This window comes from Pygocentrus nattereri, chromosome 6 (assembly GCF_015220715.1).
Source record: "Pygocentrus nattereri isolate fPygNat1 chromosome 6, fPygNat1.pri, whole genome shotgun sequence".
In the NCBI taxonomy this organism is placed as follows: domain Eukaryota; kingdom Metazoa; phylum Chordata; class Actinopteri; order Characiformes; family Serrasalmidae; genus Pygocentrus; species Pygocentrus nattereri.
Genome location: NC_051216.1, coordinates 40,948,776 through 40,976,141, shown reverse-complemented (window position 1 = coordinate 40,976,141; position 27,366 = coordinate 40,948,776). Strand labels below are relative to the sequence as shown.

The following is a 27,366-nucleotide window of genomic DNA, read 5'->3' as shown; positions in this document are numbered from 1 at the left end:
CATATCACAGAAGCTGCAACATCCTTACCAATTACCGAGACTATGAGGACCACCCTCTGTGAGTGCACTCAACTGGAAAGACAGTGCAAAGACACAAAGCGGTCTCTGCCCCAAGACTGTAACACCAGCAGAGAGGCAAGGTGCACTTCCCCATTCCTTCATAATCCAGAGCTGCAGCCCTGCTCACTTAAGTGGGCTGAAAGCCACTTTGGAGATGCAAGACCTTCGGCTACAAGATAAATATCTGCGATTTCTTTTCCGCGACTAGTGGGGAAGCAGTCTGGTGAGTCAATAGAGCGACAAATGACAAACAGCACAGATCAGTTGAGCCGGTGGTCATGACGTCGGGGTTCTAAATAAGGTGACCAGCGCCCTTCCTCGTCTTTTTATTTTTCCCCTGCTGAGGCCAAAGATCAAAGGGACGTGTTTGGAATTGAGGGCACAGCTAAGCAAACACTTGGCAGGTCTGAGCGCTGACAATGTAGCACATTTATCACGCTAATGTAGCCAAGGCAGCCGCTGCTGCATTATTTAAGCAGCTGATGGCCCTGGCTGATTGGAATTCATGAGATCTGGAGCCTGAGGGTGAGTGAGAGTGTGCGCACCAGGGGGAGGGGGTCCTGTCATTGGAAGGGACAGGTGCAAAAGAGCACGGCCACCCACCCACAGACACCCGCACACACGCACATACTCTGCCTTCATGCTAACCCTCTGAGAATCATGTGGTGCAACGTAGCTGTCAAACACTCTGCTCCACAGAGCTCTTACGCTCATACTCTCTTTCTCTCTGAGGCCGTGCCGTCTGGGCACCGAGAGGAGTGACAGCTAGCTCAGCCCTCCGCATCCTTCAAAAATGCATTCTACAAAACTCCCGACACGGCGGGTCAGGGGCAAAGAAGCCTCTGACAATCACCCGGCAAGCCACTCTGCATATTTTCACTCTCCAGCTCTCTAAACACACCACTCGAAGGCAATTTGGATCTGAATGCGGAACGGAGAAGGGCTGTTCTAGCATTTCAGAGTGCAGAAGGTTCGCTGCTGTTCGCTCTCCACTCATTTCCCCTCTCCGGTGCTTTACAGCAGACGAAGTGCACAGAAAAGCCAAAATTGCCCACGCTGGCCTGACCCTTAGCTCCCAACTCCCCCGCACCGGACTTGCTAGCATCTAAAGTAAAGAACGCAGGACACTGTGAGGGCCGACGGTGCCAAGGGCTTGCTAGAACTACCAGAAGACCACAGTACCGCGTGAGCAGCGGCAGAAAAGGCATGGATAAGTTCTACCCAAAATACAAACAAAAACATTAACAAAGAAAATAAAGTCAGCAAAAAAGACATCTCTGCACAGCGAAACCATTTGGAAGGCCAACTGGAAAAAAATGCTGAAAAACTGACTTTGACGCAAAATGCCGCAGACCTTAAGGTGTGGTTCCCCAAGTCAGCTGATGTGCACACTTTCAAATTTATGGCCAATAAACTTACTTATTAAAAACAACAGGGTCTTTTAATGAATAAATACAAACAAAAACAAACAAAAAATAATCTTTTTCACACAAAAAAATAAGCTAGTCAACAACCGGGCTTCTTTCTTTCCTAAGGAGCTTCTCATCTCTCTCCAAGAAAAGGAACCGTTTTCTGGGGTCTGGAAAGCAGCTGCAAGAGCCGTGTCCACATTTAGAGCTAATTGGCCGGTGTGTGCCAGCCAAAACGAGACAGCAGCGGCTTTTGAAACAGACTTGTAGCTATTTAGTGCATCACAGCCAACAGCATTGGGAACTGCTAACAAGAGAAATAGAGAAAAATGAATCTGGGGAGAAGAGAAGAGAAGAAAAAAAAAAAGAAAAAGAAAGAAAAGAAGGAGCATGCAGTTTTGAGTGTTCGGGAATAGCGTAATCAATCTGAACTCCAGTCTGTGACCGACTGAGCGACAGTACCAGTTTGAGTGCGTACATGAAGAAAGGAATGTGGGTGCCTGGCTGCTCAAGAATCCTTGCCTGCTAATGTTACTTCAACAGCCTGGAATGAATCTCTGGAGATACAAATGACATCGGCACTGGTGTCAGCGTGGTGTATTGATTTTGTCATCGTAGATAAATAAGCTGTTTGTGATACCTGCCGTTTGTAAAATGAGACAAGTGTCAGGGCGGTTATTGCGCCACTGACTGCACTCATTATACGTTGATTTTGCACAAGTGACATCACTGTTGTCAATTTGGACATTTTACTCTGAAGTGAAGTACAAATGAAGAAAAACATCACTTCCAGACGCAATACAACCTGTCGTAATAAACAAAAACTAAACAAAACAACAAAAAAAAAGAAGCAGATTTGAAACACAAAAGAACTCAATGGCAAAAAGCACGTAAAATGTATGAAAATTTGGGTTATCAAAACCTAGAAAGAGACGTCATTCAATTTCATCGGGAAATGCAAAGCACTGACTATACGCCCCATCACATCAGTGCAATATCTACTGAGATTTTCGGCACTTGCTCCTCTCTCACAGACACACACGCTCGCGAAGGCGGCAGCCTTATTAATATAATCCCCATCAGCGCTGTTGGACTATTATTATTTCACAGCCAATTATATTCGGATGATTGGCAGTGGCTCCTATTGGAGTGGAATACCAATTGTGGCTGGAGTACCGGTGCAATAAAAATGCAAAATGAAGAAAAGAAAAAAAAAAAGAAAAGAATCTAAAAAGGGCAACTCATTTTTGAGCATGGCAAACATTTCACTCTGGGTGTTTAATTAGTTTATTCATAATATGGATTTAAGACCATCACCAAGTAAATTGATTTAGGAAGGATTTTATCAATGAATATAAATTAGAACTGGTTTAGCAACTGAAATCCTTCAGTCTGGGCTTTTAGTCCTACAAACCCAAAGTGGTGGGCTGTGCGCTGGGTCTGTGCTACATCCCCTACAGCTCGGGTGAAACAGAGAGGAAATCATCACTTGGATGCCGTTCTGAAGAAGCTTCTCACTGCTGCCGTCTGTGAGCAACCGCCACCACCATCTGTCTCCTGATTTACCAATAAGCAGCCACACAAACACTGGGAATAGGCTAGAATAGAAATGTAACATTAATAAAGTTATTAGATTAACAAACCAGTAATAGCACCAAGATATAAGCCTGCACCATTAAGTAAAACTGAATTGTGTGGATCACGTGAAAAAAAAAAATACTATAACCATTAAAGTCCTGATGATGCCTTTCACCCAAAAAAATAAAAAATAAATAACTCTACTACAAAACTTTTAAAAGAGTAATAAACAGGCAAACAAGTAAATTACTGATTTAATTAAGAAAGGTGTGCTTTAAAATCTGTAGTCAGCCATTTGCACCAAATGAAACTGCAAAGTAAGTACATTAAACAGACAAAACATGATTAGGGACTCGTCACCCACTCAATACTTTTACAAACTGTAAAAAGATGTCCTGATCTCACCTGCGTGGTAGGAAATCAGCTCTACCTTACGTCCACAGCCCAATAATTCACACCCTCCTGTGAACTCCTTCATTCTAAGAAAATCACCAATTCAGCGACCTGGCTACGTTATAAATTCAACAGTTCTTGATAGACACAAGGAAAAATACACATCTTGCGGCATCGTTCGAGAACAACTCTGTCCTAGTGCGGCACAGAGGATTTCGGGACTAGCAGAACAGCTTGGTGATGGTGCAAGGGAGCCATTCAGGGGACATCAAAAGCCCTCAGTGGGGGAGAATACGGACACTTTTGACCCCTTATTGAAACTGCGAGCGGTGTGAAAGTGTTAAAGCTTTCTAAGAGAAGACAATGAAGGACAAAATCCCGAATACAAGTCTAAAGGACAAACAACTATAACTCCTCATGAAACGTTTGTCAGATCTTTCCAACACATTAACAGATCATCATTCAACCCAGCAAACCGTGCATCAAGAGTTAAGAACGCAAATCTAAGTTCTTTCGTATGATGTTATATAGACAAAAACAACAAATTGCTGCACTTCATGTTCACTGCATCCAGCGTACCTGTTCCAGCGTACACTCACCTGCCACATCGTAGCCTCCATTATTTCCATTGGTCAGAGGTTTAGTTTCCATAGTACCAGCGGCTGCATTGGCTGTGGTAGTTGCTGCGTTGAGCAAAGCTCCCAAAAGCAGCCCCCCTTCTCTCACTCTCTCTCTCACTCACTCTCACGCTCACTCTCTCTTTCTCTCTCGTACTCTCCGTCCCTCTCTTTCTCTTTCTGCAGCGCAAGCTCCGTCTGCGCCTAAGTGCCAGAGCCCATGGCTGAGACTCTCGCCTCCGGAGCCTCGGAGACAGCGGCAAATCAACGGCTGGGCTGCGTGATGTCAGCGGCATCCTCAGCCAGTCAGAGCGCGCGGCTCTGCTCGCGCCGCGTCACTGGCTAAATTGAGCTCTTCATTAGCGAAACAGCCCCAACCCTGGGGCGTCAGGAAGAGCGGTGGGTGGCGTACCTTCCCACCCCCCCCTCAAAACCAACCTGCAGAACCATATCCTAACTTAGGGTGTGCATCTATGAGAGAGAGAGTATGTTGGAAGGGAAAGTAGTGGAGGCTGAGGCGCACATGATCACACAGCATCCTTATGCAGGGGGTCAGTGGGGGATGCGAAATTTCCGTTTCCAGGCACAGGAGACAGGGAGAGGGGTGCACTCTTGAGCTTTGCCTCTAATTCATTTCAAATCAATTAATTCTGAAAATCCTTTTTAATCTGAACATTGATCGCTTAAAAAGCCTTTTATGTGTGAATTGTGTTTTCTCAGCTGCAGGTCCCTTTGTGATCACAGCAAAGTTGATGCTGAAGAGGGACCCAGTGGCTCAAAACACAAGACAAAAGCAACGATTTCAAAGGAGAAGAAACTAAATGATAACTCTCTCCCCCTTTTCAAAGAAAACGAGGGTGTTCAGAACATCACAAGCTTGGAATCCATTTGTCTGAGCATTAAAACCAAAAAAAATGTGACTCAAAGTTTACAAAGTCTTTGGATATTTGGAGCGAGAAAAAAAAACTAATAGATAATGTGCTAAAAACATCAACAGCGTGCAGGAATCATGACGCAATGTTCCTGTTTTTACCCCAGGCCTCATAATGATGAGCTCAATCTGAGGCATGAGACTTGCACCTCTTCTTTTCCTCAACCGCTTAAGTTATTGCCATTCCGTCTGCGAGCTACCATAACTCACAAGGAGGAATAGGTTGGAGCCTTCCTCCTTTGATCGGTCTGCGTTTTGAAGCAGGGGGTCAGGAGGGCAGGCACACGTCAGCCAGTCCTAAGACAATTATGGGAACCGCGGCGGCAAATGAATGCACCTCCACTGATGACACCCGTTTGCAATAAAGCGTTTCGCAGCCTTGACGTGGAGGCACGGGGAGAGCGGCGCGTTCATTAAATTTGTTTACATTATTCCGAGACGCCGCTCGAAATCGAGGATGCGCAGAGATCACGTCTGGCAATAACACAGCCGCGGATATCCCTGTAATAAGCAGATGATGAGAAAGTTCTAAGACTCACTTGAATGGCTAAGAAGGGAGAGGGGGGGTGGTATTGTTCTCCCTCCTTGCCGCCAAAGCTTTCCATGCCATTTTATTGCTGAATTAGTGCAGGCAGCCTTGAGTCTTAGATTAAATCCCACCTTTGATAATTACAGTAAACGCCTGAAAACGCAAGACGCAAGCGCTACACACAGCCTTAATAATGCAACGCTTCGAACATGCTGGAGGTAGTCACTCTGACAACCTGCTTTGCGACGCTTCTGCCTTGGGATGTGTTAAAAAAAACGCAACTGGGCCAGACCCTGCATTGGTAATTGTTCAAAAAGTAGCAGCAGCAGTCAAATTGACATGGGCTGTTGTCGAAAGATCCTCTGAGGATTATTACTCAAGCTTGGATGGTGAGAGCAGATTGACAGGCAGAGGTGTGAACGACGCAAGAGCAAGCATGAGGCGTCAACGTATCAGGGCGCATGGGCAGAGCTGTTGTCGGCAACTGTGGCACGACCTCTGTGGGGGGGGGGGGGGGCGACGACGAACGAGTACATGAGCACTTTGACGCTCAATTTGTCAGCACATTAACACGGTTACAGCTAGCACCTTCTGGGATGCTAAAAAAGAGATTTTCTAAAACATCAGCCCAGACAACTTTGAACACGTCTAAAGATACCTAGTTAAACGTGCTACAAGACAGGATAGTAATGGACACAGATAAGCTTCATAAAGAGTAGGCAGTAGGTTAGGGAAGCAAGTTGTGACACTATCCAGCTTGCAGTTCTCTCATCTTGATAATACTGCATGAGTACCAAGGCTTGGTAACCCAGTAGTCCTTCCAGCATGAGGAGCTAACTCAGAGGACCACAACTTCCCATTAATTGCGTTTGCCTGCTTCCCAAAGGAAAATGATTCTCTTAGATATTCTATTAGAAAGAACATGTCAACAATTGCCCTGCATGCATGAAATAATAAAGTACTGATCATAAATCAGTGGAGGTATTGTTGAATAGGTAATCATGAATGTCTCAGCTTAAGGCCAAATGTTTCTGTAACCCTAACTCTTAGTCAAAATAATGAATGATAAGTCGTTGCACCCTCTATGAGGCAGGACTTATTCAAGAAGAAGGGGAACAGCTGGTGACAGCTACACAACCACATATGAGACAGCACCATACGCCACGTTTAAAACATGATGTAAATAAATCACTGCCTTATACAGCCAGGCAAAATTCAAGACCAAAGATTGAGGAGCATGAGTCTAGACTGTAGATCAGCAAAAATGATTTTAGCTTGCTGACTCCTTAAAAAGATGGTTAAGAGTAAACTTGTTTGCTAATTCTGGTTCTACAAGCTGATTTAAAAACATTCATCTGATTTCAAACTGATTCATTTCACTTGTAAATCATTACAGATGAATGCAGTAAACTGTAAATGGTTTAAATGAGCATATAGTTGATTAATTTTACGAGAGCTCAATATGAACCTCCTCCAGTTTTAACATCCACGCCATAGTCAAACTCATCCCATATAGGACTGAGCATGTTGAGTGTTGCTGCACTCACAGCTCTTTCAATGCGATTTCGGAGATCATTCAGTGTTGTGGAACCAACGACGAACGCTCTGAGCTGTTGGAGGGTCACTGCTGACAAATCACACTGCACAGTTATGACGGATTCACTTATCAAAGTGGAGAACATAAGACACTTTCTGCACAGGGGTCTCCATCTCTTCGCAGAGGGAAGGGAGCCGTCTTCCACTGACAGTCAGAAACTCTATGACTCTTTCAATTGGTATGTGATTGGTTCCTAGGTGCCTCACTATTGTAAAAAATATGTCGCTTTGAAATCGGATGAATCTTTTTGAATCACCCTGTATATTGTTTCCACGTAAAAATCCTCACTTCTGAACTAGTGACAGCAAACACTGACAAGATCAGTGATGCCCCAATCAGACAAACTGGACTGGTACTGATTCTAGCCTTACTAAATGGATCGGATATCAGACAGAAGTGACCTGTCACAATTGATACAGCTTTCAAAGTTATGGTCATTTAATTCATAGTACTGCAATTTAAAAAAACTCCTAGAACATTATTTGTTCAATCCTAAAACGATTTCTGGTGTACAACCATCTGTTTTATTGTACATTGGCCTACACCCTGTGCACTTTGCAACTACAAAACATAAGTTGCCTTAAGCACTGGTATCAGATCAATACTCATATCAGCAGATATCCTGAGTACAGATATCAAAACTTGTGTCAGAGGAAGAAAGCCAGATCAGTGCATCCCAAGCCTCTATACACAAAAAAAAACGTATATCCCACTATCATTAGTAGGCCCGGTTCTATGTTCTAAAGAACAAAAAACAACCACATGCTCTCAAGTGAGGAGCCCATCGTCCTTGCTCGGGTAAAATGCAGCTCCACACAAAGACTAGATCTCTAAATCATTAATCATTCTCAAGGGAGGAAAAAAAGAGCCCCAAACAAAGGTGGGATTATCACCTTTTTGCCTCAGGCCCTGTCAATTTCCAGGTAATAATCCTTTCCTAGTGTTCCACAACACCAGGCCACAGTCCTAGCGATGGTGGTGGGGGGACTGAGGAGGCAGGTGGAGAGGATTAAGAACCAACACCTCACCTCATAAAACTGCCATGACCTGTTAACCCACTGCTAAGAAAGGCGACTCACAGTTTTTCAATATTAATCAGCTGCTAACACCCTCAAGAGCTGTGCCTACCCAAATCTGGGCCTTAGGACAAATCCTTGCTCCCGGATTTGTGTGACGGAAGTTCTTTGCCTTTCGCCCTAGGATGGTTCCCAAGGAATGGGGGTGGGGCAGAGCATGTGAATGATAAGCGGAGCAGCCGCAGCTTCGTTCTGAAAAATCATCAGCCACTTTCTCTGCTGAGCGGCAACAAAGGAAATCAAAGTGGCCCTGTCACTCATGTCTCTCCAGCTCTAAAGCTGCAGATTGGAGGGGAGGAGGGGAAGCAGAGAAAAAAATCTGTCAAATAATTATAGCTTGTCCTACGATTTCACAGTACAGTTGTCTTTTTCTTTAGCATCAAGAAGAAGGGAGGGGGAAACGTCCGCTCCCAGCATTCAGTCAGGAAACACCTGGCACAAAGCTTGGGAGACAACACTTCCAAGTACTCGACCGATTCATTTACATAATAAAGAAAGCGTAATGCCAGTGCTTACTAATTAAGCCTCGCAATGCAATTTTTCTTCTTCGATGAAAAAAAGGGGGGAAGTGTTTTGGGGAGGGGGGGTGGATGGTGGGGGTGTAAGTGACAAATGCGTTTATTTACATTTTCCCCTAAGGACGTCCCGATTCCTACACAGACACTGGTAAAAAAAAATCCTAATGAGGTCCCTTGGGGGAGAGAAAGAGAGGAGCCTTCTTCACTCTGCGGTGAGGAACGTGACAGAGCTCCTGTGGACACTGTTCCATCCTCATTAGAGCAGGGGAAGGATACTGCTCTGCAGAGCCAGCTCTGGTTCAGGATGTGTCACTGCACGGCGACACCGTTACTCTTCATCGTGACACACTCCTGCAGTGGCAAAGGACAGGTGGGGTGCAGGAGAAGGGAAACGAAATTGCTGGCAATACGGCCGGTTAATGCATGCCTCACTGCCGCGGGTTTGCTAGCATTTCGGTTCTGACACGTTCTGGTCCAGCAGAGGCTTCTCACTGTTGAATTACGACCAGAAATTTCCCAGCTAAGTAGCTCCATCAACTGAAACATGACTGTGGTCAGCCAGGCCTTATCGTTCCGAGGTCTGCATGGTATTTGTTTTGGCCATATCCGCCCCACACATTCAACATGCCATGGTCTTTCTTCGTTACTTTTATAGCGAAGGCACCCAATTTTGCTCTCAAGTCCCTGATCCAGACATGTATCTGAATTAGATCAGTCAGTTAGATAACCAAAGGGAGGAGGGAGATGACAACTGTGCATATGGACCAGCAGAAGAGCAATTAAAATGGTGCAGACGTTCCCCCCCCATCCCAGAAAGCTGTGAACTCCCTTATTTCAGTTCCAATCTATTACCTAGCAAAAGATCTGAAGAGGCCTGAACAACCCGCTTAATGATAATTACCTTGTTTTTGTTTCACAAAATCACTGAGCATTAGTAACAAGAGATGCAATTACAGAGAGTGAGAAAGCTGTCATTAGATACAAGGCAGTTAATTGTCAGAATCAATCGCCAGCAATCTGACGAAAGAAATGACATGACATTTTCCATATTGAGCGACACTGGAGCTCCAATGTCCAGTGGTCTAAAGAACTGTTAGGCTGCACAAATCCTTCAGACTTAACACAGCGGGGCCTTCTAATAGGCTCCTGCTTCCAAATGACCAAGAGTCTCTTGGGGAGCAGTGCAGTATGACTGCCTCTCAGTGGAGACCTGAGCACCTAAAAACTAAGCTTATTATGTGCTTCTTAGCAATGGCTGCTTTCACTGAGCCCTCTCTTCCTCCCTTCACCTGGCTCTAAAATAAATAAGCAGCTCAGCATCCATTGACTTCATAAACAAACACAGCGAATGAGGAGTCAGGTCAGCGCTCATCATTAGGGACTGAAGACTGCATACTGCAAGTCAAGACTGATACTTTAGACTAAAGCTTAATACAGTGCCTGCATCTTACCATCTTTTTCTAGGTTGCCTGAGAGAGAGATAGTTCTGAAGGGATTGACCTTTCTTTGCAAGGACATGAACCTGAGCGGAGAAGGGGCAACAGTGTTTTAAGTGCACTACTGAGCCACTGCGTTTCATTCACCTCAACATGCAAATCTTCTCAGACAAAGTCTGTCAAGACTAGAAGTGGAATAGGGGAATCATTACAAACGCTTTCTAGAGATCTTCTGCAATTAAAAAGAAAACGAGCAGAGATCTCATCATCTGCAAACCAATATCTGCAAAGCCTGGCTCAGAGGACCTGGATCTGTGTCAGGGTGAGATCTCGCTGCAACTGGGGCGCTCAGCGGCACGCACTGTGCAACGTATGCAAATGAAGGGCGGGCACTTCTACTTCAGGGAGTGTGGGAAATGGATCGGAGATGCTGCCAGCGCGTATTCTAATTAGGTCAGCCCTCGTCCTAGGCGTCGACCTCTACCTTGATTTGACAGAATCTGGCAGACCCCCTGCCTGGTTCGCAAACTACACGAGGACGCAGTGGGGAGGGAGGCCACACCGCAAGCAAAAAGTGGACACAAGCAAGGACTCGGATTAGTTTACCAGGAGCCCCGGCTTGCCCTCCAAGTTTCAGTGCTAATTTTGAGCATTTCCATCAAGTAAATTCATCAAAGTAAGTTTCCTTCCAGCTAGAAGTCCACAAACTGTGCAAGATTATTTCCCTCGCAAACCTCAGAGGCAAAGCTGTAATGTATGGGAAATCTGATTGACGCCATGACCCGTTCTGGTGACGGATGGCTCCGGATGGCGCTAGCGTTTCGAAGACACCGAAGACTGATGGGGGTGAGCCGGTAATGGTTTTAAACCTGAGGTACGGTCAGAGCATCGGTGGACGGATAAAGCCACCTCCTGTGTCAAAGGAAGAGCTTGACAAATCTCAGGTGTCAGATATTTCATAGAGATGGGGAAGGGAGTTGCTCTAATGGATGGCAGTGGAAAAAGGTGGGGGAAAAACTAAGGATACAGTGCCTCCAGCTCATAGAAATCACTGAGCATTTGTCTCATCATGGTTACATTTCCATAGCAGCAAAGACAGCACACACGCAAGACAACAGATCACTTTCTCGGGGCGCTGTGGTAGAAGACTTTCAAGGACTATAAAGGAGGGAACGCTTCTTTTTTTGTAAAACCACAAAGAAAAATGAAAAACAGAGCCCACACTTTGGCAAGAAATCCAAGACGGATGCATGATCCTCCATGATACCAAACTTGACAAGCAAGCTGAAAACGTCAACAGTGCAACCTCAGGAGATCACAATCAACATGTGTTTAGTCAATGAAGGCCAAAGGCTGCTTTCTGCTATGACACAATGCAATATTATCCAAGCTACTTTCCCCAGTTACCCAGCAAGCTCAACATCACAAGTCCAACGCTCAGCATAGAAAGTGATTAAGAGCTTCACTATAACGCAGTGATGATACCAAGAGGTGGTTCAAGACTAAAATTAGCCAGTACAAAACTGAAAACAGGTGGCGTGGTATTTTAACAAAAGGCCTCCTGGGGCTTGTTACTCTCAGGTGAGTACATCCTAGGGGTGATGTACATCTACATTTGCTCACTCTTCACCAGAGCTCATACATCACCCCGGCGCTATTAATATTCCCCACTGACAGATACAGGCCAAAGAAACGAGAAGATTGCAGAACAATATTGCGGATAAGATCAGTTATAATGCGATTAGATGGCTTGACAGACCTGGCAAGGATAAAACTACAGACAAGGAGACACACAGGTGTGGTTAAATAGGTTATCTTACTCTCCTCCACATTTTTCCCCCCGCGGTGTAAGATAATGACGTCGGCCGTTGCAACGATAAGACTTCTCTGAGACCGCACACATGGTTGTTTAGTCCCGTTTCATTTGCAAGCGAGAGGACGATGACTGCACTTGTTTTAACACCTTGTGTTGGTAGAGTGCTCCGCAAATTGGCTTAAAGCCCTTGAGTAGATGGGTGTCGCAACGCATTAGCGTACGGTTCCTTAGTGCAGGAGGCAAAAGGCGGTAATGTAGCAGTTCGACTACACAAACTCATGTCCCCATTAAGGGGACCTGACAGCAACAGCAGCTAGTAGCTTAGAGCCATCAAAAAGGCCTAATCCTAAACAAGTGGTAGCAAAAACTGTATTTCTTTAAAGGCAGTGTGAACTGGAAATGCATAATGCATTTTCCACCCACATTCTATAAAACACAGCATCAGGTAGGGTCTCTGAACTAGCTGCACATTTCTCTCCGTGTTAAGCGAGGGTGGTGGACAACATGACATTATAGGTTAAAACTATTTTCCCCCTGCCTTCTGGTGCGCAATGACATAATATGAAATCAGAAGTTGTTTTAGAGGTGAGAAAGGCAAAAAGTCATTTGATTTTGAAGGCAAATAATTTTTTTTAAGTCTTTTAAGTTGTATAATGTGATGAATCATGCTTAATAATTCCATTTTAATTTTGGGTTGACTTAAGGTATGCATGCTGTGCCAGGAGTACTTTCACATTGCTAGGTCACAGTTACATGTGAACAGCCAGTAAAGAGAGGATCGGAAAGTTAACCGGTCATCCAAAGGTGAAAGCGATGTACCTATGTATCACATGATGGCATGAAATCGAATGTCCTCTGTTTTGCAATGGAGCAGTGAGGGAAAATAAAGCCACCATCAATGGCAGTGACAGCATAGCATCTACAACAAAAAGCAAACCAATCTATAAGAAAGGTCTACGTTCTCTTTTTCACTTTACTGAGACTGTAATATCTCCAAAAATGCTTCAGTCATAAAATTAAATTTACAAATGAATGAACAAATGTACTCCCAATCACTTCCTTGCTCACATTTAGCAGGTTAAAGAAGAGGGTGCGCATGATTAAAGAAGAGGAGAACCAATACGAACCCACACCAGCAGGAACTCAGGAATGAATGGGTTTCCAGTGAGTTTCACTTTCATTTTGATTCACTTTCACAGCGTTTATGAATTAAAATACCCCCCACCTAAGAACACAAACGCAGAGGTTACTTGATTTTGCCATTTGCAGTATTTAATAAGAAATATTTTCGCAGTCAGAAGAACGATCCTTCAGAAATGTAAAGAAAGCACTAGTGGTATCTGTATCAGTGACTCTGTGTTCCTGTTTTAATATTACTGGTTAATCCTCAAAGTCCATTAGCAAACACATGTGCCTTTACTGACAAACAAGGGCTGGACACCATGCACACTGTGATGTACACAGGCGCATGCCCTCAATTCCTGCAAAGAACAGCATTCGCTAAGCTAAAAGAACAAATACAAACATATTATTCTCATAGTATAATACACAAAATGTTAAACATGTTCAGGTATTTTCTGATAATCTCCCCAAATTTCCAAGTTCCACATGTCCATGTTTACATCTGGAATCCAATTCTCAAATCTGCGTTCTATGCATAAGAAAAATAAATTCCACTTTCTTCTTCAAATGATTATTCACTTTCCACAGACTACAACACGACACTACCAGTATGAACGATTCAGACGCTTTACTAATTCAATTAAAAACAAGATAATTCACTGTAGTTACTCTTAGCCTGTATTGACAGGACCAACAGTAAGGACAGCTAGCAACACAACCATGTTGTGTGAAAATAAAAGTAATTGTAATGACGAAAAGAACAGCAGTGATGGTGTTGTATCTGTAGGCTAACAACACAGATTATCAGTTGAGCAGTTAGTATAAAATCACTAATAGCCCGAGCTAGGGTGGGTGATATGACAAAAAAACATCACTTTACTTCACGATCCATTCATAATACATAATATGCATCACGATATTGAGCCTTCTGAGATTTAATTAGTCAGAACAGACAATAAAAACCTGTTGTGCCACATATAAAACATACTTTAACAATAATAATAAAACTTACACCTACAGTGACTTTATTCAATATTTTACAAACTGTGCTGCACAAGATCCAGTTAAACTGGTCTAATTACACTCACTTTGCAATGAAACATAATTAGTCAGTGTTCTTTAACTATCGGCGATGCCCATAATACAGTCAGATAAGCGTACTGTGACACAATTTACCACACCAAGGATAAAGGAATATCATATTGCCCACCACAACCCCAACACTACAGCAATAACACATTACCATGTACATGAGAGAATAACATGTAGGCCTGATTAAGTCAAGCTCAACTGTGGAAGACCAAACAATCTGCATAACTCAATCAATGACATGTAAACAAAGTCATTCAGAGTGGATTAATATGATGATGATCTACACAATATAACCATTTTATTTACAATCCAAAACGACCAGTGAACCTATATGTACCTTGTGAGTTATAGATGTTATGTTGATCATGGTAAATGGTACCTTTGACTTACAATGCCCTGCATGTACCACTAAGACTTTTAAAAACTACATTTTAGGCCAAAACAATGTCTCAAGCATCAGGTAGCATATTCATAGCCCTCTGTGAGAACGCTTTTAGTGCCTTTACACTCTACTGACGTCTGGTTCCCATCACCACCACTGTGCACAATTCTGACGTGGTAAGTTTCTCTAGAAGGGAGCAAACCACTCTGAATCACTCTGAAAAAAATAAATAAATCAATGAAATTCCCCTTTAACTATCAGTCATACATGAACAAAGTAATTACTTTCCTCAACTATGAGACACCAAAAAAATGTAATAGCAAATACAAAGGAAATTAAATGGGATCAAAGATGTCACGTCTTCAGATCCATAACAGGCAACAGCTTAATTCTTGACTGATGCGGCCAAGCTGAATGAAGTGGGGGGTTTTATACATGTTTATCTGTGGTACTTTTCATGCTGAAATGGTTCTTCAGATTGACAGAGAATGTGTTGTATAAGTTTCTATTTCGAACCTTTTTGAAAACTATAACAGCACCAAAAAGGGTTCTTCTACAGTTACAAGCTTGACATTGTGACAACAGAAGAACCCTTTTTGTGCTATATAGGTGGTCCATCAATCTGAAGAACTACTTCACCATGCAAAGTTTCTATGCAGAACTCAGAACCAATGCCTTTACTAAAGAAGCCATTTAGAACCGTCTTTTTAAGCGGATAAACTAAACCAAAGCACTCTGCCTGGTGTCGACTTGTATTTCTGCTGCGAAAAACAACTTAAACTCTGTGATTGATAAAACAAAACAAATAGCAGGTTATAACAGGTAAATCAGCAACCACCTCCATTCCGAGCACCAAGAGCTCCCTAAATGACTTTGAAACTTTACTCTAAAAGTACCTACACAACATGCTACCTAGCCTCGTATAAACACTGAGCTCAGAAGAAAACTTATTAAAGCCGACAAATGACTTCACTCTATGTCAACCTAACCACTTTGCTCCTTTCCGAAACGCTGACTCTTATTTTAACCACATGTACCGTTAGAAAAACCTCTGGTAAACAGCTTCTTGTTTTAATTTTTCCGTTCCACCTTAAATGGTGCAGCAGTTCCATTCTGGCGCATCGGGCGCGAGAATGCAACAGCCGCACCGCTTAAGGTGGAACGGGGAGATTCGAATAAGAAGCTGACGCAGGCCCCCAAAATAACAAACAATAATCACAGAATAATTCAAACAAACCGAGTGGTTCTGTTATTTGTGTTTTGACGGACGTTTTAACAGCCGGTTCATGTATTCGGTGTGTAGATATCGAGCATTTTAACCACACTTGAATATCAGTTAGCTCAGGCCTCGAGTTAAAGTGTGCAGCAAAGCAGAGAGCAGCCGGTGAATTTAGCTAACCGGCTACTCAGCTAAGCTAAGTTCACACTAGAAGAGCCAAGTAAACATACCGAGGTATATAATTACACTATTGGCTAATTTTGTGATTGTCCCGACAGCAGATATGGCCCGGTTCAGTCCGTTGGAGAGTGCGTATTATTAACCAGGCCTTGGCCGGCTGGCTGGCTGGCTGGCTGGTTGTCTAGCTAGATAGCTCGTTAGCTTGATTGTATTTCACAGCAGGGTGCTAACGCTTTAGCTTAGCATTAGCACGTTCTAGCAGCAGCGGCTCTTTCAGTACAGACAGTTCTCCGCACCGCGGTCGAGAAGACATTTAATCAAACGAAAACTTACCGGTTCTGTTAAATCTGTGTGTATTCTTCTGTTTCCTTTGTGGACCCACAGCAGACCGCGTTCATTGGTGTAGCTGGAGTGGGTAACCTGGGGGCGGAGGCGGAGGCGGAGGCGGAGGGAGCTCAGCCCGGAGAGAGGCGCTCACTCAGCGGGAACCCAATGAGCGGAGGGCCGCGCCGGGTACAGCACTGAACCGCTCAGCGCTGATCACCGTGGGTCACCTGGAGGAGGATCGGGGGGTTAAAGGGGAACTATCACCGACGTTTCAAAAATTACACACACTTAAATGGCTGAGATGTAAACAAAGTCATTCAGAGTGATTTGGTGGAAATGCTCCGCTCTAGACAAACTTGCCAAGTCAGAATTGTTCACAGTGGTAGTGATAGGAACCAGACGTCTGAAGAGTTTAATGCCTCTGAGATCTGCCAGCAGACAGTTATTGCATGAAATGCTTATGAATACACTGCCTGTTTTCTGACACATTGTTTTATGATAGTTTTGTAATAAAGTTTTGGCTTAAAAGTCATTCTGTGGAAAATTTGTGTCCCTGGAATTTACAGAAATGTTACACTTGAAAGGCTCTGCAGAGTTTCATAGCATTTTTATTTTAGAATAAAACAATATGTTGTTTAAATAATTACACCTTGTTGAGCCATCAATTTGGCAATTTTTAAAATCGATTATATTAAATTCCAAGTGCCACAGACGTCCTCGTCCCCACAGTCATATGTAGAGGGTGAGTGCTGTATTTTGCGGTCGAAAACATGTTTTTCTTCCATTTAAACTTCAAAAAAGATAAACAACTATCAAGTATATGATGTAAGTAACTTTGAAAAGTGCCAAATAAGTATTATGAAATACATAATAAAAGTGGCATTCTGATGGCATTGTCACTGGTGTTACCACATGTCAAAAATCTTTTATTTTGAAATAAACATCACAGTGATGACATCACTTCCTTTTACCTATTTCCTGAAGATCAACACAGAAATGGTCCACAAAAGTTCACTGCCTCGTTTCAGTCATCGGAAATTTTCTTGAAATTCTCATGAAATAACATGAAGCTTTTAGTTGAACTCACTGGTGTGACCTACTTTATTATGTACTTTTATTATGTACTTTTTATATGTAATGGTGATGATAGTAAAATAATCATAAATATGAAAAAAGGGACAATTTTGCCACATAATGCCCTGCATGTATCTCTCGGCCATGAATAGTTTAAAATACGTTTTAAGGGAATTCTACAGAAATGAGAAATGTCTGACGGTGGAATTGCAAGGTGTCTTAAAATATATTTCTTTTTCCAACATTTGAACTTAGACCACATTATTATGTAAGTCACTGGCTCTATGAAAACACATAAGTGACAACTTAATGACCTTTTTTGTGCATTTAATTAAAGATGACAGGTACCGTGTTTTTGTCACTGGTGTTACACTCCTTACTGTCAATTTAAAAGGCTTTTTATGGAATGTTATTCTTTAATCTGTTCGGCGCATGTAGTCAGAGTTACAGAAGAACACGCGCATATGAAGCCACACATCAGATAAATCCATTCATAAATTCAGTTAATCTGTCAAAACAGACCCTTTTTTGCTTTGTTAGTTCATGTTCCTGGTCATATGAAGCACGATTTCTCATATCATTTGAAAGACACAACTCTTGTCTTCTGTAATTTGCCATCAAAAGGTAATGACTTCTGTTCGTGTTTAAAAATATCTTCTAAGTTTTGACTCCATCACCCTGCAGGAGTGGGTGAGGAATAATAATAACATCATTATTTAATAATAATAATATTTTATTAAATAATAATATTATGAGCACAGTCATGGGCTGGAGTTTAGGGAATCAGCCTTGTGACAGGAAGGTTGCCGATTCAATCCCCTTGGCGGACAGTACGTGTCCTTTGAGCAAGGCACCTAAACTCCAACTGCTCCCAAATGTTGTGGATAGGGCTGCCTAACACTCTGGGCAAGTGCGCTCACTGCCCCCTAGTGTGTGTGTTCACTAGTGTGCATGTATGTGGGTGCTTGCTTGACTTCACAGATGGGTTAAATGCGGAGGTCTCGTTCCTCAGTGTGCAAAACAAAGTTGGCTGAATTCTAATTCTTCCAATAATATTGTCCCTTGTCCTGGCACATAATTGAGAGAGAATACAAGGTATTGTTTTGACAGCCACAATCTCTGTGACTAAATGGCAGTAAAATAATTGGTAAGAGTTTATTTGATGGACATTGTTTCACAATAGTTTTGTGAAGATTAGGCCTAAAATGTATGTTTAAAATCCATTCACAGTGTAGGGGCCCCTCATGTACCCATACATGTTGTTGCAAAATAGTCCCCAAACAAACCTTCATTTTTACAGATCATCACATTATTTTCCAGCATTATAACATCATCAACAATACAGATAAAACATGTGGGTTCATTGGTGGTTTTGGATAGTAAATAAAATGACTATATTTGTGTTGTAGACATGGTGACACCTGGTTTCTACAGTGCATCCGGAAAGTATTCACAGCGCTTCACTTTTTCCACATTTTGTTTTGTTACAGCCTTATTCCAAATTTAATTATATTAATCTTTTTCCTCAAAATTCTACACAAAATACCCCATTGTGACCATGTGAAAAAAGTTTTCTCGAGAGTTTTGAAAATGTATTAAAATTAAAAAACAAAGAAATCATATTTACATAAGTATTCACAGCCTTTGCCATGAAGCTCAAAATTGAGCTCAGGTGCATCCTGTTTCCACTGATCATCCTTGAGATGTTTCTACAGCTTAAATGGAGTCCACCTGTGGTTGATTGGACATGATTTGGAAAGGCACACACCTGTCTATATAAGGTCCCACAGTTGACTGCATGTCAGAGCGCAAACACCAAGCATGAAGTCAAAGGAATTGTCTGTAGACCTCCGAGACAAAATTGTCTCGAGGCACAAATCTGGGGAAGGATACAGAAAAATTACTGCTGCGTTGAAGGTCCCAATGAGCACAGTGGCCTCCATCATTCGTAAATGGAAGAAGTTCGGAACCACCAGGACTCTTCCTAGAGCTGGCCGGCCGTCTAAATTGAGCGATCGGGGGAGAAGGGCCTTGGTCAGGGAGGTGACCAAGAACCCAATGATCACTCTGTCAGAGCTCCAGCGTTCCTCCGTGGAGAGAGGAGAACCTTGCAGAAGGACAACCATCTCTGCAGCAATCCACCAATCAGGCCTGTATGGCAGAGTGGCCAGGCGAAAGCCACTCCTTAGTAAAAGGCACAAGGCAGCCCGTCTGGAATTTGCAAAAAGGCACCTGAAGGACTCTCAGACCATGAGAAACAAAATTCTCTGGTCTGATGAGACAAAGATTGAACTCTTTGGTGTGAATGCCAGGCGTCATGTTTGGAGGAAACCAGGCACTGCTCATCACGAGGCCAATACCATCCCTACAGTCAAGCATGGTGGTGGCAGCATCATGCTATGGGGATGTTTCTCAGCAGCAGGAACTGGCAGACTAGTCAGGATAGAGGGAAAGATGAATGCCGCAATGTACAGAGACATCCTGGATAAAAACCTGCTCCAGAGCGCTCTTGACCTCAGACTGGGGCGACGGTTCATTTTTCAGCAGGACAACGATCCGAAGCACACAGCCAAGATCTCAAAGCAGTGGCTTCAGGACCACTCTGTGAATGTCCTGGAGTGGCCCAGCCAGAGCCCAGACTTGAATCCGATTGAACATCTCTGGAGAGATCTGAAAATGGCTGTGCACAGACGTCTCCCATCCAACCTGATGGAGCTTCAGAGGTACTGCAAAGAAGAATGGGCAAAACTGCCTAAAGATAGGTGTGCCAAGCTTGTGGCATCATATTCAAAAAGACTTGAGGCTGTAGTTGCTGCCAAAGGTGGTTCTACAAAGTATTAAGCAAAGGCTGTGAATACTTATGTAAATATGATTTCTTTGTTTTTTAATTTTAATAAATTTTCAAAACTCTCGAGAAAACGTTTTTCACATGGTCACAATGGGGTATTTTGTGTAGAATTTAGAGGAAAAAGATTAATTTAATTCAATTTGGAATAAGGCTGTAACAAAACAAAATGTGGAAAAAGTGAAGCGCTGTGAATACTTTCCGGATGCACTGTATCACCACCGCTGTAAAGCCATCAGTAAGTCGGTAAGTTTCTCCACAAAGTTTATTTGAAGGCTCCTTTCATAGGTAGTTTATAACACATGTGTAGCATATTTGGGTCATTCTCCATTTGGATTGGGAGTTCAGGTGGACAGAGTTTTAAAAAAATCTATTCAGTTTTCATCCCAAAATGAAATAATCTTAATATGTCCATTGACATCTCCTATTATCATATATGCAAAAAACGAGAGCTTAATTCCAAACATATTTTACTGTCACAGGTGTCGTATCAATATGGTGTAACACCAGTGACTGTGACTCTGGTGACACTGTGGTCAAAACTGAAGATTTTGGAAATTGGCTGACTCGTTGGTGGTCAAGTGACCTTGTGCAACTATTTAAAATCAGAAATAAACGTGAAAAAACTGGAATTATTTTGAGAAATTTTTAGTTACGCAGCCATTAAAGCACCAGTGAAACAGAAGTTATGAGCAACCTGACAAACATAATTATTAATAAACTAGTGAAATATAGTGAACAGGTATGGACTCGCCTTCTCATGCCTTGAGATGCTTCCTCTCCGATGAGCCTCGACCCAAAGAGTCAGCTTAATAGAGCTGGAAATACTATGTTTAAATGTAATATAAGAGTCCTTATAACACCCGTGTGGGAAATGAATGCTTAAAATAAAATACATAATTTTGAAATGTAGTATAACATTAATGATATAAAAAGTAAACATGAATCTGGTTTATACAAAGTCCTAAGGTAAAGCTCTTAAAAATCTAGTTTTATATGAAAAATGGTTTCTCAAATGTTGAAAAATGGAAAAGTGTTATTTAATCTTAGCTCAACTGTGTAAATGCACATACTGACTTTTGGAGCTGTGGCTAATATTTGTGTGATGTGACCTGTGTTTCCCCTCGAAATGGAGAATGACCCATTTATATAGCAGTATTTGGGTATTTATGAACACCTTTTGCCAGTAATCGCACAAAAACAAGATATTTTACGAAATAAACAACATTGTAAAGTGACAGGCCTTTGTTCCAATTATAACACTGTTATGAAGCACCATTTCCACTTCACTTCAAGGCCTCTTAGTTCAACACAGTGCTACTCACTTCATAAGACTTCATAATGTCATCTTGTGATTACCGGCATAAGATGTTCATAAATACTCAGGATTTGCTCCCTAAATACATTATTCAGTGGTTATGCTTGTTCCCACGTAGGCAGCCTTTAAATAAAGTGCTACTGAACTAATTTGTATGTGTGTCTCAGTGTGATACATTATGAATGCAGGCCCTAATCTGCACCTGTGGACTGATTTTAGCATCTTATTTTAAGGGCCATCAAGTGAAAAACATGAGTTTCAATGAAGATCGGATTCCGGGAACTACAGCCAACATGTGTTCAGTAAAGAATGATGTTTATTTCACGTTCTTTTACCTAAATACGTCCTATAATGAGGCACAGTTCAAGATGTGATGTTTATATGCATACTGTATAATTGTGTTTGTATTTATGCTGAGCTTCAGAGTGTGTATCTGCCTTTGAGGCTCGCCTGGCAGGCTGTCAGATCTGATTTCCTTCACACGTCTCAAACGTATCTGATCTGTTCCTTTGACCAAACAGAAGAAGGAGAAAAAAAAATTCACACGCCAGCGAAACGTTTCAATCCCGATCTGAACTGCTACAGAAGCATTGCTACACATGATCGCATGTCTGAGGACACGAATCTGACAACAGCGCTCCGAGCATTACAGTTTGATGTCTAAATATAGTCCGCTATAGTCATGGCTGAGGTCTGATATGTATGAATTAGGCTATACAGTTCAGTTCAATCCAGTTTTACGTGTGTAGGATGTTGGATGATTTATAACCGACATTTTCCCAAAGCAGCTTTCCAGAAATCCTGGTCCAAACTCCTAATGAGCGTCGTCGAGGGAGACAGTGTCAGAAAGAGCTCCCTAAGAGCGTAAGAAAGGAACTAAGACTCAAAAGGAACAACTCCCTAAGAGGGGCATCCATCCTTCTCTGTCCTCACTGCAGTCAGGATACAAGTAGGACAAGTTGACAAGGAAGCTTAAAGGGGAATTTCACCAATTCATCAAAAATTCTGCATAAATAAGTAGTTGCGATCTAAATACAGTCGTTCAGAGTGGTTTGGTGTGAAATGCTGTGTTCTAGAGAAACTTACAGAGTCAGAATTGTTCACAGTGGTGGTGATAGGAACCGGATGTCCATCTTCAAAAGCCCCCCCAAAATGTACATGAGGATGATTGTGAGGTAAAATGTGTGTTATGATTTTAAGTTTGACTATTTTCCCATTACATTATATGTGAAAACTTGTGCGGGTGCGGATAGTAAATAAAATGGCTTTATTTGCATACGTGGAGACCCCTGGTTCCTATCACCCCCACTCAAAAGAGATCTGAGTCTATACATTGAACCATTTTATATCAAAACACTCTTTTTCAACTTTTGAAGAAAATCTGTGGAATTCCCATTTAAACAGAAGAGCTGGGATGTTCTAGAGCAGGGCGGCCCAAAGCATGACCCACATGCCAAATTAGGCCCATGAGGACGTTTTGTTTGGCCTGCCAAACTGCCTCCTCAAGCAATAAGGCAATAAACTTGTTTTAAGTCTATATATATATATATATATATATATATATATACACACACACACACACATATATATATATATATATATATATATATAAAACATTACCTTCTTATTTACAGTTAAACAATTTTTATATGTATTTTAGTAATAAAATAAAGTGTTATGTTATAAAATCACAGTACTTCACATCTAACCACTCTGAATGACTTTCTTTACATCTTAATGACTTAATTATCTGAACATTTTGGGTTTATTTGGATGGTCCACTGTATATCTACAGTAGACCATCCAAATAAATCAATAATGTGTACTTTGTAGATGCTCGATCTTTAACTAACTTTCAACTAAATATCTATTAATGCAGGTGAACTTGACCATATTATAACTCTAACCATAACACTGATGCTAACACTTTACTGTAGGGTGCTGTTCATAAGGCTACATGACACCTAATAAGCTTGTCATGATAACTTATATAGTGCTACATACGTTTTTATAAGTGTTTATTCCAAAACACATCATTCGCTATAAACGTTAAATTGGACAATTTTGATTAAAGTCAGCTAAAGTAGCCTTTATGACAGATGACGCCTGTTGTAATAAGCATTCACAAACAGATATGTAGGGATATGTCAGCTGTCATGACAACCTTATGTAGGTGTTATATAGACTAAAGAACAGTGCCCTACAGTAAAGTGTTACCATGTTGATGATAATCAACTGAGCATCACCAGAAAGTTTGTTAATGATTTGAGTCTGTAGGTCATCTATAGGGCACCATGCAGATAAAGAGTGGCCAATTTTTTTTCCTTTACATCTAACATTTTATGCAAAGCACATGCATTTTTAAAACAGCAAATTCACATCATTTTTGTTTGTTGACATAACCAGTTCATATCACTTTGCCTTACTGTTTCATCACAGACAATACCTCACAGCTGGGGCCTAGCAGTACTCCTGCTGGGAATTTCTGAGAGTTTAATTTGTTTCCGACGTTTGAATATCTTAGAAGGGTCTGAGTGCACTGGGGGGCTTACTGCTCCAACTTTATCATATTGATTATCTCTATGAACACTGCCGGACCAATAAAACCATCCTCGGAGGTTCAGGGAGGATCCCCGAATCAATACCACAGGACACCACATTTGCTGCTCTGCCAAGATGGGGTCAGCTGGTCAGTTTAGAAGAGAAGCTGGAAGAGCGTCTGCAACATAGACCTGGACGACCAAGGACGCAAAGATTGTCCAAGCGGATGTCAGTGTCGATTAAGCCCGGCGGAATCTCTACAAAAGCTATTGATCCGAGGAGTCAGACAGATACCATAGCAAACTGTGTCTTTTTAGTTTACCATCACCCGGGCATTCAGGATCTTTTCATTTTCCCTTCAAAGGCACATTCGCACACTTTCCGATCTCCGGCCGTTTGAAAAGCACACGTAGCGCGAGTGACCTTGATTTCAGGATGGGCTTTTAGAGCCAAGCAATCGCTGGTAACCCTTCTCACCCTGTCTTAACACAATTCCATTAGCCTTTCACAGCTCAAAACGGCCAGGAGCTGCCCTGAACTCCAGATATGCTGGTTTCCGCAAAATAACGTTTTTGGTGGGGTGATGCCCCCCACCAAACCACCGCCACCACCCTCTGGATCTTCATCTCCTTTTGCCCCCTCAGTTCCCCTTCACTTATCTTCCCTGTGGGCATTGCTTTTGGCACCCTTGCAGTCCGCTGTAAATAGGGCAAAACAAAGCCGCGGTTCACTCAAGGCCAGGCTTTTTTCCTTCCTCTCCCGTTTCCCTAAATTGATTGATACCTTTGAGAAGTCACTTGCTGACGCGCACGCTCCGTGAAGAGAGACGGGCTGATCCGCTGCCCTGCTAGTTTTATATAACGGCTGTGTGGGAGGCCGGTGACAATCGAGAAGGGGGCCGCAGCCCATCCAAGCAGATACGGCTCCCTGTTCGGAGCTGCCGAGATGTGTGGGCAGCCGCTTTTAACAAATGGATGCTGGCTCACACTTGGGCTTATGGGGGAGTGCTGAAATGAAATTATGTAAATACCCTTCAGAGTAGTGACACACACACACCGGATATGGATGCGTGCTCAAAGAGAAATCGCTATTGATTGTAAAATATGACAGAGATCCTTGTGTGGGTCTGCCCTCAAATTTGGAATTTGGGATCTCTGAAAACACTCTGTGGCTTGTTCCGGAAAACAACCGAATCTCAAACCTACATTGAGTGGTGAAAGATCCTTTCCAGTGGCTGCTATCAATCAAAAACCAAGCAGTTAACTTAAATTGTGCAATATTTTACAATTCCAGCAGATAAAAGTAGAGCCGAACATGCTTGTGCAACAGTTCCGAAGTGGCATTCAAAGACAACAACCAAATCTTAAAGGAATGTTATGACCAAGAGACCAGTTTTGCTTATTTATCACTAGAGCGTCGTGCCTAATGCTACCGACAAACTAAAGTCAATAGTCACCCAAATCTTTTTCTGTAAATACAGTGACAAAACATCTCTCAGTTCACTTGAAACACATCCAGGTCTACCATTAAAGTGTGGATACCAAAGATGTATTTTATCAACTACTTCTGAGCCAAGGTACTCATATAAGATTTACCTACGTTTTACATTCAATTACATGAGCCTTTATGTTACGCAAGCAAAACTTGTGCATAAATATGCTTTTATAAATTAGATAATACTTCATTTTCAAAGACTCCCCACCAAAACTTTAGATACTAAGATTTTTAAGGGAGCTGAACTCTTTTTAGGGGAGCTGAGCTCTTTTTCAGGGGAGCTGAGCTCGTTCTGGCATGCTGTACCTCACGAACAAGCAGTTAGTGGCAGGGCTATGTGCAGTTTTCATGATAAGCTGCAGTCTTAGTAAATCCAACATTAAATTCAGACCCATTTTGGGCACATATTGTGCCAAGCCTGCACTTGTAAGGCTCAGAATGTGCGCTGGATTCGAATTATTTAAAGAGGCATTCCATTGATATTTCTCTGCGCAATTCAGTGGTTAAGGTGTAATCAAAGTCATTCAGAGTGGTTTGGTGTGAAATGCTTTGTTCTATAGAAACTTACCAGTCAGAATTGGTCACAGTGGTAGGAACCAGATGTCCACCACTAAAAGCTCCCTCACAGAAAGTTACTACATGATATGGTTATGAATACACTGCCTGATGCACGGGACATTGTTTTATACTAGCTTTGAAAGTTTTGGCCTTAAATATATCACATGTGTTCATGGCAGAGACGATTGCTTGTGAGGCAAAATTGTTCCCAAAGAAATACTTTTTTGCAGATTTTCCACTATTTAACCATCATCAGCAGTATATGTAGTGTGTCAGAAGAAACGTCTAGGTTCACTGGTGGTTCTGAATAGTAAAGAAAATGGCTATATTTGTGTTGTAGACATGGTGATCCCTGGTTCCTATCACCACCACTGTAAAGACATTTCTCCACAATTAGCACACAATTTCACATCAAACCACTCAATGACTATGTTTACATCTCAGTAACTGAACTATGCATTTCATCCATATATGCGCCCATATGTCCTACAAGCTAGAAGTATCCTTTATTAAGGCCATATTAAGGATAAGGATACGGATATATTTCAGCTAGGTTTCATGTTTTAGCATTAGGCCTGCAGTGTGAACTCAGTTCACTCAGGTCACTCCTGTTGTTTACATCGTGCAGCCTAGACAGTGGATTCTGCAGTAATGCTGCTGTGTAACAGTCTAACAGGCATAGTGGAGGTCTGCTGATGTAAGGCCTTGTCTGCCACCTGAAAACAGCAATAACCAGATGGTGCACACCTCTAAAAAAACAACTACAATGCAATGGAGACTGGAACTTCATAGCTTATGCTGAGTGAAGGCTGCAGTCTGGACTGTATTGACAGCAGAAAAAAACTGTAAAATATAAAGGCTGTAAAATATTTTTTTTTGGGTTCACTAATTTGTTTAACAATTACTTATACACATCTAATAACATTATTTCTTGTATAATCCTTAGTTACAGAGGTAAATCTGCTTCAGTTGCTGTTCATTTTAACCCTATATTTAATTGAAGTACAATAAATAAATAAAATGTACTTTTTAATAAAAGTACAAAGACAATGTATCAAATGTTGACACTGAGAAATTTGATTGTTTTTCAAAAAATATATGCCCGTTTTGAATTTGATGCCAGAAATCCGTTTCAAAAACGTGGGACAGGGGCAGCAAAAGACTGGTAAAGTTGTGTAATGCTAAAAATTGAATTTCTAACAACTAATTAGGTTAATTGGCAAGAAGTCAAGAACATGATAGGGTATAAAAAGA

General features: G+C 42.0%; 1 protein-coding gene across 8 annotated transcripts in view; it reads right to left on the bottom strand.

Annotated features, from left to right (window-relative positions):
• LOC108425944 (R3H domain-containing protein 1) overlaps positions 1-16,409 on the bottom strand; it is a 52,104-nt gene extending 35,695 nt beyond the window's left edge. For 3 of the 8 annotated variants that reach the window (XM_017695031.2, XM_017695035.2, XM_017695036.2), the window contains exon 1: positions 4,040-4,345. The gene's annotated coding sequence lies outside the window, so the exon portion shown is untranslated. Of the gene's footprint in view, positions 1-4,039; positions 4,346-16,288 lie in introns of those variants that run through there. The other 5 variants (XM_017695029.2, XM_017695033.2, XM_017695032.2 and 2 more) reach the window with 3 other exon arrangements.
• Positions 16,410-27,366: the final 10,957 nt, after the last annotated feature.